Raw genomic sequence first — 18,682 nt, 5'->3', positions numbered from 1 at the left:
AAACCAATTTATGTCAAAACTCCTCTCCCCCCGGATAAATTTCTTCTATAACATATTATTTTCTAGTTTTCCCAGCAATTTTTGTGAAATAGTGAGTTCTTCTCTCAGAAACTAGAGTTTGGGGATTTATCAAATACAAAATTACTATAGTCTTTGGTTACTATGTTTTGTGTATCTAACCTATTCCACTGATATTCCATTCTATTTCTTAGCCAGTACATATGGTTTTGATGCCTGCTGCTTTATAATATAGTTTTAGGACCCCTGCGAGTCTACCTGATATATAGTCTTAGTTGCCTGGAACACTGCAAGATTAAGTGACTTGCATAATCACAAATCAGGGTGATCCTAGGTTTTCCTGATTTGGGGGGGCCATTCCTTTCTGTCAAGTATACTCATCTCTTTCAGAAGATTTACTTAATAATAATGCTAGGACACCATCCTTTATATTTTTTCATTAATTCCCTTAGTATTCTTGACCTTTTGTCCTTGCAAATGAATTTGTTATTATTTTTATTTAAGAGCTTTTCTTTCTTTCTTTCTTTTAGTTTTTATTTTATCTATAATAAAAAGACATGAAATCTCATGGAGAAAAATGAAGAAAGACTATTTATTCTTTAAGCCATGGGATGTCTGGTGGATGTTTAAATGTCTCAATAGGACTTGGACAAATAAGAAGCAACTGGTTTTGCATGCAGAAATTGGGATACTTATCAGAAAGAGCTCTGCTTAGATTTTGAAGCTTTTCTCCGGATATAATATCTCTTGTCTCAGTTTTGGATAGAGTATTGACTTTGAAATTAGGCAGAGAGGAAAAGAGAGAGAATCAACAACCAGTCTTGTATTTCTCCAGGATCATAGAAATCTGCCATTTCCTAAAGAAATTGCTGCCTTTGGAACAATTTATGCAGCTGCAGAAATTTCCAGGGGAAGAGAGGTTGTTTTTTTCCTTAGGCTCCAACTCATCACCATCCTCCATCTTGCTGGCACTGCCATCTGGAGCTCAGCCTTTTTTCTGGATACTAACATCAGTGTCCTGGCCTTACCATCCAACACTCAGGTGACTGTCAATTCTCACTTTCCCTTCTGTTTGAGAAGGCCTGTAACTCTTCCTGTAGAAAGGAAGATTTGACTGGAGAAAGTTTATGCTTTCTGAGTAATTTCTATGAAGGCTCAGGGTTTGCCATCTAAGTAACTTTGCTCTTTTAACACCACAGGATACAGGTGAACTCCAAGAGTTCAAGCTTGCAAAAACATGTGAAAATAAGTCTTAATGACTATGCTATGTTGTTTTTTCTCTATTCCACCCCAGAATCATCATGAATAGAATCGTCTATGTCCTCTGTAGACAGAGTTAGAAGAGATGATGAGCCCTTGTCAGAAGTGGAAGGTGCAGGAAGGAAGAAATAGCATCACTCTTGGATGATGTTTGGAATTCTTTCTCTAGAAGGTCCTTTAGGTCCACAAAAGGCCCAGTTGCCAACATACTGCAACTATTCCTACTACCACAAACCCAGTAACCACTGAGTCTAATGTTGGACAAGGCATTAATCAAATTTAAGTAATAGATTTTGGGCAAGTTTGATTATAATTTTCTTTGAAAGTTTTCATATTATTCTGAAAAGGCTTTCTATTGCTGGGCAGAGAAGTGGCTATTGCTAAGATGTCATCAAGATTCACTGACAGCGACAGAGTTTATCTTCATGATGAGAGTGAGACAAATAAAATACTCTTATCCTTGAAACATTCTGATATAGGAGTCAGATCAAAACAGAATCCTTTCAAGGAAAGTTGGATTCTCCTTCCAATAAAGTGCAATATCATTGTCTAGCTCTCCAATTGATAGGGAAAGGGGCCAGTGTTTTAGATTTAATAAACCCTAAAGTGCCCAGTTTCTTCCTTAAAAATGGCCTGTCTACATAGAGGTATTTAGGTAAAATAACAATATGGAAACAGCATGAGCAATATCAATCTGCATAAAGGGTAAGTCATTGAGAGAGGAAGGGTAAGAAACCCTAAAATTATATCTCTAGTCATAATCAGGTAACAAGGAATATTCAGACCAGGGAACACAATAAAATACAAATCTCACCTTTAAAAATATCAGTCACTCCAGATGCATCTGTTCACCTACATACTTCTGATCTGGCAGAAAAAAAAAAAAGAACTAGGTCTCATGGAAATCAGAACCTACTCTTATTTTAAAGACATTTCTTGCTCTGTCATGGCTATTTAGCTCCCTAGAAGAATAGCACTTTTGTACTTTTATCCTAGAAAAAAGACTAGGTTTCCTGAAAGACTGAGTATTAGGAGTATAAATGTTAGAATTCCCTTCCATAGCATGTCTTGATGTTGGTTGTCCTTGTTAAGACTCATCTCTGCTTTTTCCCATTGGACAAGGCCAGGAATCTCCACTGTCCATAAAATGAGAGCTGAGAAGGCATAGGAGAGGTGGAAGGGTTAACCACAAAAGAGAGGTAGCTCCATTTTTTGGGTTCTATCTGGCTTTCACTGAGCGCCTGAATCTAATTTTGCTGATGTTTGAACATAAATATATATGTGAGTGTATATGTGCATGTATGTGTGTGTAACTACATTTAAGCATATGTAATCACATACAACAGCAAGCTCACATGGATGTCCATTCAGAAACATAATTAGATCTAAAAGCATTCAGCTGGCCAAAGTCATTGTACAAAACCAGATCTTCATTCAACTCATTTGGTTACCTAGCTTTAGGAGATCTCAGTAGTAGATAAAAGATCCATTGATAAATTTCTCTGGTCTTCCTCAGACAGTACAGGAAGGTAGCCCATGAGGTCCATGGTATCTTTACAAATTTTCTGTAATTTGACTACCCTGTCATGTGGTAAGGACCAGCGCCAGGCCTGAGAAATGTTTCGGGCATTCCTGGAGTCTGTGTCGAAGGGATGCTTTCCCATGCCCTTGCCCTGTGTGACGTTATGCACCCAGATTTGGAGATGAGGCAGGAAGAGTAACCCTGCAAATTCATACAATTTGGCGGTTTGGGTCAGTGGGTCCTGAACCAAGTCTTCATAGCGTATCAGCAGGTAGCGTCTCCGGAGGGAGTCTGGTAACAACTGAGCTGCCTCGTAGATCTCCTTGTGGCTTTGGCAGATGGTTTTCATCATGTGATAGGGATGGTCCTCTTTCTTTATTGTTTTCCATTGCTTCCCCATGACAATATGGCTGTCACGCAGCAGCTCCTGTTCAATGTTTTGTCGAGAGCGAAACATAGCCCTGGGGTCTCGTATAAGGTGAATGATCTGCAGATTGAGGGAGGGGTCAGTCAGCAGTGGGTGGAGGGGCTTCAGGCTGAAGAAGCGCACCTCCTTGACTACCACATGACTGTAGGATCTACAGGCTTCTTGTACGGTGCTGAAGGGCTGCTTGCCACATAGGGTCTTGCAGTCAGCCTGGGGGATGATGGCTTCCCTATTAAAGAGATGGCACGCAGGTGGGGAACACAGAGCCCTGCTAGTCTGCCATTGGAAGAGGCTGGACTGTTTCCTTGGACCCCAGGCCATGTAAGCATCAAAGACACTCATGTCACAGAGGAAGACTGAGCGAACCAGGTCTCTCACGGCCATCTGCAGCTGCCCAGCACTCTCAGAAGAGAGGTTCGTCCACACGTGCCAGGCCGGCTCCATCAGGTAAAAGACGTCCGGGTGCTGGCTGAAGAGCTGGCCCACAAAGGAGGAGCCCGAGCGCCAGGAAGACAAGATCAATACATGCTTAGGGCTTGACTTCTCTGTTGGAACAGGACAAGGCTGGGGACTATAAAACTGCTGGAAGAGGAAGAGGAAAACTAAAGATTGGAATACCAGAAGTAATAACAGACTTATTTTTTTAATCCAGAACATTGTGCAGGAAACAAAAAGGCAACCTGTTGGGGACAAGAAAAATGGATTGTATGAGACTGGTGGTAATCCATCTGCTTGCACATCCTCATTTTAATTAACCAATTTTAACCTACCAACTCCTACTTTGCCATAGCTCAGACCAACAAAGCTTGAATACAGTTCCACTTCACCACTTCTCCCCTTCCCCAGTTACCTCCTGAATTCTACAAATGTGAATAGATCCTGGAGCTCAATCTCGTTGACCATATCATTTAGAGTAGGAATTCTTAACTTGGGGTCCATATGCCCTCAAATGGTTTAGAAATAGATTTCAGGAAATCCATGAACTTAGATGGTAAAGACAAAACAAAACAAAAAACCCACAAAACCCCCAAACTAATATCTTTATTTCAATAGAATTGGTTTTCTTTGTGTAATCTTGAGTAATTTTCATGTATTTAAAAATACTATTCTAAGAAAGGGTCTATAAGCTTCCCCAGCCCACCAGAGGGCTGGTCCAAGATACCAAAAAAAAAAAAAAAAAAAAAAAAAAGGTCAAGAATCTCTAAGTTAGAATTTTATAGAGAAAAGGCAATTGTGGCCCCATTTTTTTTCCCCATTCAAACACTCCCTTAGGTCATCAGAGAATTTGATATCTCCTCACTATTTCTTTCACAATGTGAAAAAACAAAGAGAAGAAACTCAACCAAAAAATTCTCTACCACAAGCTCGGTTTTAAGAGAGAAGAAAGATTGGTCTTCTTGGAATCTGCTGGAATTGGTGAAATCCAAAGGCCATTGCTTGATGACTACTATCTTAAAATCGAGTTTTCCTTTCATTTCTTTTTCTTTTAAGAATTTAAAAAACAATAATGAAACTAGATATGGTATAAATCTTTAAGGAGAATTTTAAAATTCAACTTGTTTGTATTTTGATGAAGAAAAATATGAAATATAAAAAGTCAAAATTTGAGCAATAACACTACATATATTTTTATTCCTTTTTGAATCCTGCTGTATAACTAAAGACCTATTCCCTTTCTTTCTCTTGATTAAAATATTGTAGTAAATATGTAAGCTGTACTCATTCTGCTGTTCTCACTTTGTAAGCACTTCACATGAGTCTTTCCATTGTTCTTCACGTTCTCTATATTTTTCTTTTTAAAATTTATGTGCTTTTATTTCTTTCATGCTGTCAACTTTTTTAATGAAGCTGACTAACCATCCCTCTAAAGTCAGGGAACAGAAATACAGCAATATGAAAGAAAGAATATATTTTAAAAGAGCAAATAAGAAGCCATAGACAAAGAAAAATCTAATAACTGGGAGATTCAGGGATACAAAATAAGGCAGCCACGAGAATTTGACTTTGGTTATGACATGGGAAGTTGCAGGCTGATTTATGTTCAATTTCTTCACAGACTTCCTTTGGAAAGCCCCTTGTTCACTCCCATCCTGAAGAAATGATAAAGTTGCCATTTTATCCAGGACAAAAGAAAATTCTACATCCCATTAATTCTATCATTTCTCATCTATCTGCTTCAGAAAAATGGAGTGAAGCCAATCAATATATCACTTTTTTAAAAGTGTGTGTGTGTGTGTGTGTGTGTGTGTGTGTGTGTATGTTATTAAAAGTAATCAGCTGTGTAGGAGATATAAGGATATATTTAGGAGCAGGATTATTGGAGAGATGAAGAGCAAGGAAGATAGGCAAGTTTCTGGTTGTCCCCATTTGAGTTAATTCCAGCTAGGTGTTTGAGGAAAGGAGAGATTAGAGAGACTATGTGATTGTTCAGTTATCTCAGTCCTGTCTGACTCTTTGTGAGTCCATCTGAGTTTTTCTTGGCAAAGATACTGCAGTGGTTTGCTGTGTCCTTCTCTAACTCATTTTACAGATGAGGAAACTGAGACAAACAGGGTTAAGTGACTTGCTCAGTCACATGCTACTAAGCATCTGAGACTATATTTGAACTCAGGAAGAAAAGTTTTCCTGACTCCAGATCCAGCACTCTATCCATTGTATCAACTAACTGACCATAGAATGACTGTCAGTGTCTAAATAACCACTAAGTTTGCAAAACAGTCTTTCCCCGAAGCAGAAAAATTTTCCTTTTCTATTCACAGTTCTCCATCAAATTAAATTAATGAAAATGCATTTATTAATCCCTTGGTGTATATCAGGCATTGTACTAGGCATTGGGGATAATCTAAAAATGAATCAGGAATAATAATATTTATAGGGAATTTATAAGGGAATGGTAACCTGGGCAGTCATAGAGATTTTTAGTGGAGGGGAAGAGGAGACAAAGGAAGAGGAGGAGGCAAAAATCATCTCTGGATTTTCAAAATATTACACTCAAACTCCAACCTGCAGCCTCCTCTATTTTGTTCCTTGCTCTTTGCAATCTTATTGCATGTTTTCCTTGGATTTTAAAAAGCCAAATGGATACAGAAAAATAGAAAATTGCTCTTGTTTCTGCCATATAGTGTGTGAACCAGAAAGATGACTCTTTTCTGGCAAGAAAGGAAGGAAATAGGCATTTATCAAGCACTTTCCAATTAATTTACTTTTCAATTAATTTTTGTCTGTTTTTCCATGATCCTTTATTACATGTACTTATATTTGCATTATGATCTGAAAAGGATGCATTTACTACTTCTACTCTTCTGCATTTGATTGTGAGGTTTTTATGCCCTAATACTTGGTCGACTTTTGTGTAGACAGCAGAGATGTTTTGAGGAAACAAAATTGTTTTATATAAGAGAAAAACCATGACCATCTTCTTTCTATCTCAAACCCATTTTCATTCATATTATTGGAAATAGCTTTATGCTGCTGTATTCTGCAAAGTTTATAGCTTTTACCAGACCATATTGAGGCAAGAAAAAGAAAAGCATTTCTTTAATTTTTTCAATTAAGGAAAAAGAAATATACCTGAACACTGAAGTTCACAATTGTAGATTTGGTGTCTTTTGTGTTATTACTTTGAGAGGTTACAAATCAATTTGTTTTTCTGCTTGTATTTTTATACAAAGTACATTCTCTATATGGCTACTAAATAAAAGCTATTTAAAACACTACTTTGTAACATTTTTCCTTTGAATAAGGATAAATAAAAAAGGAATACATTGCAATAATTATTAGGAGAAAAAACCTGATCCCTGCCTATGAATTTCTAGTTTGCTTTATCAACATAAAACTAAGAAATTTTATATCATGGGGGAGGTGGGGAGAGAAAGGGGAAAAAAAGAATAAAGTAAAAGAGAACAAAAGAAAACCCACAAGGAAGGAAAGAAAAGGACAGTTATGAAAACATGTCTTTGATATTATATATGCATTCTTGAAATGGAAATTTATTATTATGTATTTTTAGTCCTCCCTGATGTTCTTTTAGGCACATAATAATTTTTTTTCTTTTTCTATTTTGTTTTTTCTTCATGACTCTAGGTCCATCTCTCTATCAATGGACATATTATGAAATATACATATATTATGATATATACACATATCATATATATATAAATCTATCTACCTCTTATCAATCTCTCTCTCTCTCTTTCTCTCTCTCTCTCTCTCACTCCTCTTCCTTCTCTCTCTTTCTATTTACCAGTGTACCACCTAGTTCCCCAATACAGATACATTGGGTCTATCCCATATTGATAAGTGCTTGCAAAAAGAAAAAACAACAACAACAACGTAGTTTCTCTATCATCATTGTTTGCTTGAATGAAGTGGAAGAAAAATTCCATGAAGAACTTGATGTTCCATTTTCCTCCAAATCAAGTATTATACTCTGACCCATGGGAACATCAATTCAAATGTGGGGGAAAAGAGAGGATGGGGAAACTAAATAAAAGTGAATGGTTAAGGAGAAAAATGAGAGGTCAAAAATTTTATGAGGTATGAGGTTGCTGTATAATCTCTATTAAAAGCTTCTTAAACAGTAGGGTGCAACCTCACATCAAGCATCACATAACTGAATGAGGTAGTCCTGAAAAATTTAGCAGCAGTAAAAGGTATCAAATATCCCACCAAGATTCAATTCTTCATGTAAAAATAAATAAGCACATCCAAATCATTAGTATGCAATTTGCTTTAATCTTTAATAAGTGGTAAAATTATATGTATACCAAAAATTGTTTTAAAATAAATTTCTTCATGGTTTATTATCAGGGAATGTTTGATTTGCTTACCTATTTTATATACTTATATACCAGAGTCATGTAAAAATTTCTTGGGGGAAAAGAGTTTGTGAATGGAAAAAGAATGGAAAGAATTGATGGATGCTAGCCATGGTGGGCATCTAAGAAATTATCCCAAAGAATGAAAATGAACAGTTACAGCCAGACAAGAAATGAAAAGATTCCCCCTCTCCCCACACAAAATAATGCCTAACATTTCAACACTGTTTCTCTATTCAGGATAGTAGAATTGCCACATTTAGATCCTAACTTTAGAGATAGAAAGAAAGAGAGAGAAGGAAGAGGGGAAAGAGAGAGAGAGAGAGAGAGGAAGAGAGAGAGAGATTGATAAGAGGTAGATAGATTTATATATATATATGATATGTGTATATATCATAATATATGGAAGAAATGAATGATGGGACAAAGATTTTAAAAAAGAGAAAGATGGAAGAGAATAAGGATGGGGAAATGGCCATAGTAGATCAAGTACATGTAAAGAGGAGATACCTGGCTGGAGGAAATTTAATTGCAAGGGCATAAGGTATCAGTATCCTGAAGGAAGTGAAGACACAAAAGATATTGGGGGAAAATCTACAACCATCTTAATATTCAGAAAAGGTACTGAAGAGAACATCAGTAACAACCAATTTAAATGCCTTCTTTCTTATCTAAACAAAAGTTTTATAAGGATCATCCACACACAAATTGACTGCAATACAAAATGAGTATTTTAGTAGGTGATTCCAGAAGGCTTTTGCAAACACTGCTCAACAATAGGCCTCATCTTTATCATCTCACAATTGACTGAAAGATGTAGAGAATATAAGATCCCATCATGCTTTTCATTTATCAATTATTGCTTCTTCTCCTCCCCCCCAAAAAAAAATTCAGCTTGGGAAAACACAAAACACTGCCCCATAGGGTATTAAAAGTTATGAGCTATTTGCCACTCATATATTAAGATCACTCAGGACTTCTTGAAAGTGTAACTTGCCCTTTTCTAAAATCTCTTCTATTGGCTAGGATTGCTTCTGATTGATGCTGTAAGCAGATAACAAGGTCAAAGGTAATTCCTGTATGAGTCAGGTAGCTTCATAACAAGGGAAACTCTACTGTTGAATCACAGACTACACCCTTAATTTAAGCTATCCAACTTAGTAAATAGTTAATAATGGCTCCTTTTGCTAACTGGATCAAGTCTGTCCACTTTCATTTGGAATTCAAGATACTCCATAATTCGATCCCAAGTTTCCAACTTTTTCTTTTATGACTTCCCTTGACAAATGGGAATATTTGCCATTATTTGAATATAGCCAGATTTTGTTACTTCCTTTCTTTTATTCATATCACCCCATATATCTGGGATGATCTCCCTTCCCCAACATATCTCTTCTCCCCCACCCTTCCAAAAAGGATATCTAACTACTGTTAGGACCTACTTCTTCCAGAAAGTCTTTCCTGATTTTCTAGATCAGAAATGATTATTTTTTCTCTCTGGAGAAGAAAACAATGATATTCACTGATATTTATGTAACACATTCACTTGAGAAAAACACTTTATAGTATATTTCATGCAGTCCTGTGAGATAGCTGCTATTATTACACATTTTATAGATGGAAAAACTGAGCCTAAGAAGTGTTAAGTGACTTGTCTGGCAACCCACAGCTAGCCAATAAGCGTTTGAGACAAAATATCTATATATCATAATGCTTCAATGTAGAACTGTCCTAATATGTAGATAATAATAATAAGACACATCTTCCCAAGTTCAGATTTGGCCTCAGACTTGTCCTAGCTGGATGACTGTAAGTCACTTCAATCTATGTGCCTCAGTTTCCACATATGTAAAATGAGCTGGAGAAGGAAATGTGAAACTGCTCCAGTATCTTTGCCAAGAAAACTCCAAATGAGGTCACACACAGTCATATGTGAATGAAACAGCTCAACAACAACAATAACAAAATATGTCTTTTTATTTTCCAATTTGTATAGGTCTTTATATTTTGGTTTATTTAACTATTATTGTTTTATTTTACTAGCCCATGTTGGAAGTGGAAACTAATTATGACTATGGAATTTAAAATTAAATTGAATTAAGAAATGAATGGGAAATTCTACAAAAAGCTTAAAACCAATTTAAGAATTTTAGATCCCAGGACCCACAGCATTGCCTCAGTTCACTATTGCCAGAATTTCTGGATTTTCCAACAGAATTGCCATCAAACTAAGAAATTCAACAAGAGGGACATGGTGGGAAGCATGTAAGGAAGATGAGCAATAATAGAACTTTATACTCAAACTATTGCAATGATTGGAAGAAGGGACAGACATGGTACCACAATGACAGTCACTAGGAATCTATTAGAGAGATAAGTATCTCTAATATGGAATGCCATACAGCAATCTCTGATGTTCATATGATCCTGTTAGATATAGTTCATTTCATTTTCACAGCATCTCTCTAAGGTGGACAGGGTAAATACCATTCTGTTTTGTAAATATAAAATTTAATGTATACATATATTGGATTTAACATATTTTTTAACATACTTAACATGTATTGGACTACTCGCCATCTAGGGAAGGGGAAGAAGGGAAGGAGGGGAAAATTTGGAATAGAAGGTTTTGTAAGGGTAAATGTTGAAAAATTAGCCATGCATATGTTTTGTAAATAAAAGGCTATAATAAAATAAAATTTAAAAATATTTTATAAATAAAAATATATGTATATAAAATTTACTTAGTGATTAATTGGTGATTGATATATAAAGAAGCCCAAGGATTTAGAGCTTATACTCACAGAACTTTAGAAACTAGAAAGCATTTTAGAATTCACATTTTACAACATAAGGAAACTGAGGCTCAGAGTGGCTCCAAAGTAGACCCTGACAATTTCTCCCACTGTGACTTTGACCAGGCTTCTTCCTTTTTCTGGGTCTCAATTTTTTCATCTACAAAGACTCTGAAATGCTCTTATTCTATGATCCCAAGAACTCTTCTGGCTGAGTTAGGAAAGAGCTTCCTGAACCCAATCAACACTCCCCACCTCACCCTGTGCCTCATGCCCTGCCCCTGGGCACAAGGGAAGCTCTAGCAGCCCAAGGGCAGGAGATGCACACAGAAGAGCTGTGTTCTTACCCTCTTGCCCTGTCTGGCGCCTTTCCCTGCTTGGCAATGCTGGCAGCTTCCTTCTGTTGCCTCAGGATCTCCTCTCCTCCAACTGTCAGCCTCCCACTATATTTTGCATAACTGTTTCTAAGCCAGCTTTTTTTCTGGGAGCGGTTTTAGTGTCTTCTTGCAGCCAGGAAATGACCCCACCTTCCAAGACTGGTACGAGATGGAGAGACAGATGGCAGAGCCTGTCAGGGAGCGGTGTTAGGGACAGCTCTGAAAGCCACCTGCCACAGGAGAAAGTGACCACAAGAGCTAGAGTCCGGGGAAGTTTCCCTCCTACTGGGCAGGGAGGGGCAGGGGAGGAGGAAGCAGGATGACTCTGGAATGTGCACTCCTCCTGGGTCAGGAGGTTGCTGACTGCCTCAGGAATGGGTAAGAAGCGAAGGAAAAAAGGCCCCAAAGCCCCAGATCCTCCATGCATCATTAGGATGCCCCCGCCTCCACCCTCCTCTGATAATAGAAAGCTTGCATCTCCTAGATCTTCCCAGAAGAGCAGAAAAGGTGAAAGCTGGGCTTCTCTCTTGTGAGTCACTGATATCCAAGGAAGAGGGCAAAAATAGATTAAATATCTCCTGCCCTCTACTCAGTGGGGAGCAGAGCTTCTGCCCTCCTCTTACAAGAGAAGAACACTAACCTGCCTGGGGAGGAAGTATAATGGAGTATGTTTGGGGAAAGGGTGGAAGAAACAATCTTTTCTCCAGCTGTTGGCTAATGTCATCAGACCTAATAAATTTTATTACATTTCCATCCCTTTATGTATCTCCTAAACAACTCTTGGGACCTGGGAAAGCTAGCTTTGGGCTCATCCTTTTCTTTGATCTGTTTCAATGCATATTTTAATTTGCTTATCAACCTGCAGAAGTGCTTAAACCTCATCACTGCTACAAATCCCCAGAAGCTATGGCTATACTCCTAGTTGTTTTAATTTGTTTTTCTCTCAGTAATTCTTGCTGGTTTTATCTCCTTAAAGATGGGAGAGGCTTGGGAACACTCTTTGTCCTTCAAGCCAATAAATATTTGTTAAACATCTTGTACCTATTTCTGATTTTACCTAAAGAGAAATCATTTTTTAAAGAGTCTTAGTCCTGTTCAAGTTAACAATTCAAAGGGATGATTGTCTACAACTCAAATAACTATATAATGCAAAAGAGAACATGAGGAACATAAAACAGACACTAGTCAAAAGTCATTCAAGGTCTGAGGAAGATAAGATCATTTCTGACTCATCCTTTTCCAAACAATTTACTTCAAAATGGTTTATAAAGAGTAACTTCAATGTTCTGTGACACCAGAAATTTGTCAGTTTCCTCTAGTCCTTTTAGTAATCATATCAGCTTCATACCAGGGATTCAAGAATGATTTAACAATAGAAAAACAATTTTTAAAATTTTGACATTTTTTGAAAGGTACTAATCTTTCTTAATTCTATGTTTTCTGGTGTTTAAAATAAGAATGGGTGCTGAATTTTGCAAAAAGTCTTTTCAGCATTTATTGATATAATTTTGTTTTTAAATATCATTTTGTTATTAAAATGGTGAATTATATGTGTAGTTTTCCTAATATTGAACCAGCCCTATATTCCTGGTATAAATCCAACATAGTCATATTATGTAATCTTTGTGATAAGTTGCTATGGTCTCCCTGCTAATATTTTATTTAAAAAGTGAGTGCCAACATTCATTAGTGATATTAGTCTGTAATTTTTTGTCTGTTTTGACTCTCTCTGATTTAGGTATGAAGAACGTACTTGTGTTATAGGAGGAATTTGGTAAGACCTCTTCTTTTCCTACTTTTCCAAACAGTTTATTTAGTATTGAAATCAATTTTTTTAAATGTTTGATAGAATTCACCCATAAGTCCATCTCATCCAGTATTCTCTCTTCTACCCCTTTGGGAATTCAGTTATTATTTTTTCATTTTCTTTTCTTTCTTGTTTCCTTTCTCTCTCTCTTTCTTTCTCTCTTTTTATATTTTTGAGATAGAATTATTTAGCTAATCTATTTTTAGTTCTGTTTATCTGGGCATTTTATATTTTTTATAATATCCATCCATTTTATTTAAATTGTCAGTTTTATTACCATTTTTTTTTTTGCTTCAGAGACCAATTTATTGAATATAATTTTATAGCAATTGTGTCTACTAAATGTGCATTTAATAGTTCTGCTTTTTTGCATTTGTTTATCAGGTTTTTATGCTTATTTGTAAAGATATCATGTACAGCTAAAAAAGAGACGCATTCAGTATACTCTAGAGGTCTAGCATATGCATTCTGATGCCTCTTTTTTGTTGTTGTTGTTTATTTTATAATTAGATTTACTTAGATCTGAGGGGGGTGAATTGAGATCCCCAATATTATAGTTTTATTGCCTATCTCTTCCTGTAATTTTTCATTTCCTTTAAGATGCTCTATTTGGTGCATATATGTTTAAGAATAATATTAATTCATAGTCTTTAGTAGTTTTCAGCAAGATGTTATTTTTATATTATATCTCTTTTAATTAGGTCTATTTTTGCTGTTGCTTTGTCGGAGATCATGGTTGTTACTCCTGCCATTTGTTGTCAGCCAAAACATAATGGATTTTTCTCTGTTTCCTTTTTAACTCTATGTATAACTTTTTGTTTCAAGTTTGTTTCTTGTTTTCTTGGGGTCTGGTTTCTAATCAGTTCTATCTTCTCTCTGTTTTATGGGTTTCTGAGACCCACTCATCATTTTTTATAGAACAATAATATTCCATTACATTCATATACAATCATTTATTCAGCCATTTCGTTTTCATATTATTAACTGTGCATTTTTCCCCCATTTTATTCACATATACTTTTTCTTCTCATTGTTTCCCATTCTCTCTTTAAAAGTTTGTGTTGTCTCAAACTAATCCCTTCCTTTAAGCTTCCCTCTTTAGTCAGCCTTTCCCTTAAAATACTTTTTCTTCTGTTTCCCTATTGGATGAAATTTGTTTCTGTAAGGAACATAGTTGGAATGTTAGAATGATTCCAAGGGCTTAAGACTGGGGAGGATTAGTTTCAGAAATTCTTGTGAAGAGGATTTTAAAGAGAATTTTGAAGGATAAAAAGGGTAGGTTTTAGTGTCTAGATAAAAAAGAAAGGCCTTTCAGGTAAAAGGAATTGTGAAAGTAAAGAAATGACAAAGCAAGACTTTTTGGGGGGATATGCTGAAGATGTTGGGATACCCAGGTGTAGGTTATAGTATTGTCTCTGAAAGAATTCAGGCTCAAACCATCTTCAAATCAAGCATGAGCATCCTGTGGGCCTCCTCCTTAAGGGAGACAGGCAACCCAGCAAAGTGAAGCAAGGGTTTATATAAAGAAAGGAAAGGAATCAAAGCAGGGAAATTGGATGACCTCAGAGAAGATTTTGTATATATTTGGGTAATCTCAGAAAAGTCCCTGTGCATGCAAAAAGTAAAATACTCTTTTGTTCTAATGAAGCTCATGAGAAAGTGACAGGATTTTTGGTTCTGGGGCAGCAACTAAGATTTTATCCAGAGTACATAAAAAGAACTTAATGATAGAAAATAAACTTCCTATGGACACTGATGTATTGTTAATGGAGTGTGAACTGATCCAGCCCTTCCTGAGAGCAATTTGGAATGCCAAAGGGTTATAAAACTGGGCATACTCTTTGATCCAGCACTGTCTCTACTGGGTCTGTATTCCAAAGAGATCATAAAAGAAGGGAAGAGGAGAAAGAACCCACATGTACAAAAATATTTGTATAAGGTCTTTTTATAGTGGCAGAAATTGGAAATTGAGTGGATGGTCATCAGTGGGGAAATGGCTGAATAAATTATTGTATCTGAATGTAATGAAATATTATTGTTCTATAAAAAATGATGAGTGGGTCTCAGAAAAACCTGGAAAGACTTACATGAACTGATGCTGAGTGAAGTGAGCAGAACCAGGAGAACGGTATATACAGTAACAGCAAGATTATATGATGATTAACTACGATAGACTTAATTCTTCTTAGCAATTCAGCAATCCAAGATAATTCCAATAGACTTGGGAAAGAAAGTACTATGTTTCCAGAGAGAGAACTATGGAAAGTGAATATAGATTAAAGTATACATTTTCACCTTTTTGTTGTTTGTTTTTCTCATTTTTTTCCCTTTTGTTCTTTTTTTTCACAATATGATTAATATGGAAATATGTTTAAAATTATTGTACATATATAACCTATATTAGATTGCTTGCTGTCTTGGGGAAGGGAAAAAATTTGGAACTCAAAATCTTTTAAATAACCCCATTTTAGAAATACTTAAAAGTATACTATTTCCTCTTCTGTTAATCTGATCAATTGATATTTTTGGAAATATTCACTCAGTTCATTTAGATTGTTGGTTTATCAGCATATAATTGGGCAAAATAACATCTAATAATTAATTTCATCTTCACTGGTAATGCAATCATCCTTTTCATTTTTGATATTAATAATTTGGTTTTTTTTCTTTTTCTCTTTAAAATAACATTAATGGTTTATCTTAATCCCCCCTCAAAACCAATTTTTAGTTTTTATTACATCAATTTTTTTTTTTAATTTTCAACTTTTTAAACCTCTCTTTTGATTTTCAGGATTTTGTTTTTGGTGTTTAATTGGAGATTTTTAATCTGTTTTTTCCTAATATTTTTATTTTTATTTTCATTTAATTTTACTTATTTATTTCATTTTAATTTAATTTTTAATTATGTGCCCAATTTATTGAATGGTTCTTTCTCTCTTTTATTAATACATTTGTGTGTATGTATGTGTGTGCACATATATATTTTCCCTCTACGTACTGTAAGTGGCATGACACAGATTTTGTGTAATGGGCTGAGGCTTGAATTGTTGCTCTGAGGTCCCAAGCACATGAGGCTAAATAGTAATTGGACCATACTCTATTAATATATAAGTTTGGAGAAAGAATGGCCCCCGCCCACTCTTTGTGCAAGTCCTGATGTGTTGTATAGGAAATGACGATTTTGGTGGGTGGAGGCAGGGGAGTGGAAAAGGAAGGGGAAGGAGAGACTGCTTGCATTGCCATTGTGACGGCTTTTCAGCTCAGATCCCCCTCTGTTAGCTGGCTTCCTGTCGCAGCTGCCCATATTGCTATCGCAATCTTTCTTGCCCACATTGCTATCGCAATCCTTATTCACCTCTTCACTTCAATAAAGATGGAAGATTTTTCCCTTAACCTGAATTCCTGACTCCGGCTGATTTTAAATATGCGGTCATTACAATTTTGGAATGTTTTCTCATTGTTGTTATTCTCTTTAATGAAATTATTGATTGTTTCTATGATTTGTTTTTGGTTCACCCATTCCTTAGGATTAGATTATTTAATTTCCAATTAATTTTTAACATCATTTATGTTTTGTTATATTTTATTTTATTATCTCCCAATTATGTTTTTCTTTTTAAAAATATTTTTACTTTATTATTTATTTTCAACCATCTTTTCTTTTTAAATTTGAGTCCCAAATTTTCTTCTTTCCTTCCATACCTACCCCCTAAGAAAGCAAGTAATATGACATCAATTATACATGTAAAATTGTGTAAAAAAAATTCCATATTAGCCACATTTTTAAAAGCAAGAAAAATAAAGAAAAAAATTACATTTCAATTTGCACTCAGAGTTTATCAATTCTCTTTCTGGAGGTTGATAATATTTTTTCATTGTGATTGCTTTGGAATTGTCTTGGATCATTGTAATGGACAGAGTAGCAAAATTTTTCACAACTGATCATCATCCCAATATTGCAATTACTGTGCATATTAATCTCCTGGTGCTTCTTACTTCCTTTGCCTTCTTCCTATTGATCTTGCCATGTTTTTTTTTTTTTCTGAAATCATACTCTTCATCATTTTCCATATTACAATATCACAGTCATATGCCACAATTTATCCAGCTATTCCCCAACTGATGAGCATCTCTTCAATTTCCAATTCTTTGCCACCACAAAAAAAGAGTTGCTATAAATATTTTTGTACATAATGATCCCTTTCCTTTTCCTTTGATCTCTTTGGGACACAGAACTAGTAGTGCCATTGCTGGATCATAGTTTTTATAGCTCTTTAGTCCGAGTTCTTAATTGCTTAATTGCCCCAGAATAGTTGGGGCAGTTCATATTCAACCAACAATTCATTGGTGTACCTATTTTCTCTCATCTTCTCCAACATTTGTCATTCCTCATAAGTATGAGGTGGTATCCCAGAGTTGTTTTAATATGTCTTTCCCTCATTGATAGTGACTTAGAGAATATTTCATGTAGTTAAAGATAGCTTTAATATCTTCTGAAAACTGTGTTTATATCCTTTGACCATTAATCAACTGGAGAATAGCTCTTATTTCTATAAAATTAACTCAGTTCTATGCTCAGTAGATATTTGAGAAATAAACACTTTATCAGAGAAACTTGCTATGACATTTAAAAAAAAATATCACTTCATCGTATGACAAAACTTTTTAAACCATGAGACACAACTCCATTTGGAATTGTGTAACTGAATATGGGGGGGGAGGGGGGTGTCACTAAATTATTATTTATTATCAGTAAACATTGATTTGTATGCCTACTTTATATACCTATATACTTATTTGTCACATAAAAATTTCCTTGGTGAAAAGGTATCATGTGTGGAAAAGGTTTAGGAAACCTTGATCCATGGTACCTTTTAGCAAAATGTAGTTTCCCAGCTTATTCCTTTTAATTAGGTCTGTTTTTTGCTTTTACTTTGTCCAAGATCATGATTGCTATCCCTGCCTTTTTTTTTTTTTTTTTTTTAGTTCAGTTGAAGTATATTAGAATCTGGTCCAGCCCTTTATTTAATTTTTAATAGTATTTTCCAAATACATGTAAAGATAATTTTCAACTTTTTGTTGTTGTTGTTTTTGCTGAGGCAATTGGGGTCTTGCCCAGGGTCACACAGCTAGGAAGTGTTAAGTGTCTGAAGTCAGAGTTGAACTCAGGTTCTCCTGACTCAGGGATGGTGCTCTACCCACTGTGCCACCTAGCTACCCCTCAGCATTCATTTTTGTAAAACTTTGTGTTCTAAATTCTTGACCTTCCCTTCTTTCCCTCCCTCCCTTCCAAGAGTGCAAGGTTAAATATGTGCAATCCTTTTAAACATATTTCCATATTTGTCATGTTGTAGAAGAAAAATCAGACCAAAAGGGGAAAAAAAAATACAAGAAACAAACAACCAAACAAGTGAAAATACTTTGCTTCAATCCACATTCAGTCTCCATAGTTTTCTCTTTCTCTGGATGCAATTGGCATTTCCATCTTATCTATTGGAACTGCTTTGAATCACTGCATTTCTAGCCTTTTATTTTAACACTGTCTTTTTCTTTCAAGTGTGTCTCTTGTAAAGAGCAAATTGTTGAGTTCTGGTTTCTAATCCATTTTATGATTTACTTCTTTTATTGGAAGGATTCATCTCATTCACATTCTCAGTTA

General features: G+C 35.5%; 1 pseudogene; it reads right to left on the bottom strand.

The window, feature by feature from the left end:
• Positions 1–588: 588 nt before the first annotated feature.
• Positions 589–3,955, bottom strand: LOC127547707 (carbohydrate sulfotransferase 4-like; annotated as a pseudogene).
• Positions 3,956–18,682: the final 14,727 nt, after the last annotated feature.

This window comes from Antechinus flavipes, chromosome 2 (genome assembly GCF_016432865.1).
Source record: "Antechinus flavipes isolate AdamAnt ecotype Samford, QLD, Australia chromosome 2, AdamAnt_v2, whole genome shotgun sequence".
NCBI classification, from domain to species: Eukaryota; Metazoa; Chordata; class Mammalia; order Dasyuromorphia; family Dasyuridae; genus Antechinus; species Antechinus flavipes.
This window is presented reverse-complemented; position numbering and strand designations above follow the sequence as displayed.